At 28.6% G+C, this 1852-nt stretch overlaps 1 non-coding gene across 1 annotated transcript; it reads left to right on the forward strand.

Annotated features, from left to right (window-relative positions):
• Window positions 1-1507: 1507 nt before the first annotated feature.
• LOC122722335 lies at window positions 1508-1640 on the forward strand. The gene has a single exon (XR_006349303.1). It is a non-coding gene; the product is annotated as a small nucleolar RNA Z247 (small nucleolar RNA).
• The last annotated feature ends 212 nt before the right edge of the window (window positions 1641-1852 follow it).

A 1852-nucleotide genomic window follows, 5' to 3' on the forward strand; every position in this document is an offset into this window, starting at 1 on the left:
TAGTGATCTAAAATAAAGAGATTTATTTATCTAATAGTATGAATTTACAATGGATTTATGAATTTTTTTATTTATGAGGAGTTTGTATAAATGAATTATTATTCGAATGAAATCTGACTAGATTATTATTTGTACTGATATCTGATATTTGATATTGTGGAATGAAATCTGACTATGAATTTTCTGAGTTTTGTTGTTCATCCATGAGATTAATTTTGATGAACCGATTTATCTTTTTGTATAAAATCAAGCCAATTCACCATATAAACTATAGAGTTATGCTGTGGGTTATTTTTGAAATTTATAATTATTCTTCTAATGAAATTTTTTTTTCTTTAACTAAAGAAATTTTTAATAAAAAAATTTAATAGTTGTATTTAAAAATAACGAGAGACATTTTAATTGACTCTAAAAATTATAAAAATTAAATATTTAATTTCATTGAAATTTAAAAATTATATAATAATTTTTTTTATTTAATAATTTTAATATTTTTTATTTTTTAACATAAATTAATAAAATACAAATAATTTTTTATAATTTTTTATATATTATATATTATAAACCTAATTACTCCTATTTTTATACACTAACATTATAATACTTACAAATATTATAATTGTGGATAATTTGCGTACTATTTTTTTATTCATCTATCTTTTCCTTTCTTAATTTATAAATTATCAATTATCAAATCAATTTATCATTCTTAATTATAAACTTATTATAATATTTATGATATATTAAATCATTAATTATATATCTATCAAATAATTAAATATTATATAAAAAGTAAGAGTATTATCTATTGAGAATAAGACTAAACTGTAACTGTATTAGCTGTCTTATCTATATTTTACCATTTGTATTCTGCTAATACCTATCTTTAGTCATTCTATTGTAGGACTCTTAGTTATATAACTCTTGTAAACTGATCGTTCATTAATCAACAAATCTATTCTTCATATGGTATCAGAGCTCTAAAAACACTCTCACGAGTTTTAAATTGATTTATTCTTCCTATCTTCGTTCTTTTGATATGGCTGCTTCTGCTTCGACTGCAGTAGTCCAAATCAATGCACCTACGCATTTTCCTATTCGATTGACGCAAGATAATTTCTCTGTTTGGAGGAAGTAGGTTCAATCCACTCTGCTTGGACTTGATTTGATGGGATTCCTTGATGGTTCGCAACCGGCACCATCGCGATTTCTCAATGACAAAGAGAAAACTCCAAATCCGGCCTATGCAACTTGGTTTCGACAATACCATATGCTTGTTAGTGCCCTTTTAGGTAGTTGTTCAGAAGCTATTCAACCATTAATCTCGTCTGTTGGTTCAGCGAAAGAAGCATGGGATCGCTTGAATCAAAGTTATGCTAATGCATCACGTTCCAGAATTCTTTCTCTTAAAACGAGATTGGCGAAAAACTCTAAAGGCAACAAGGCTGTTGCGACTTATCTCAATGAGATGTGAGCTATTGCTGATGAGTTGGCTCTTACACAAAATCCAATTTGTGATGAAGATTTAATTGTCCATATTATTGCCCAGTTAGGTGATGAATATAAACCTATTGTTGCTGCTATAAAGGTACGAGAATCTGCGATTTCTTTTAATGACTTATTTGAAAAGCTGACTGATTTTGAGAGAGAATTCAAAGAAAAAGAATAGGCAGCTATTCCTGCGATTGCTACTGTGAATCTGCTGATTTTGTCTCCTGATTTCATTCCGGCTGCTCCTATTTTTTCTCAATCTGAATCTGCTCACCAATCTATGCATGAGCAAGTTGGCACACCAACAGACACTGTACCAGCAGAACGGGCTGTTGTATCTACTTCAGCTGATATTGTCCCA

Source organism: Manihot esculenta, chromosome 17 (assembly GCF_001659605.2).
Source record: "Manihot esculenta cultivar AM560-2 chromosome 17, M.esculenta_v8, whole genome shotgun sequence".
Classification (NCBI taxonomy): Eukaryota; Viridiplantae; Streptophyta; class Magnoliopsida; order Malpighiales; family Euphorbiaceae; genus Manihot; species Manihot esculenta.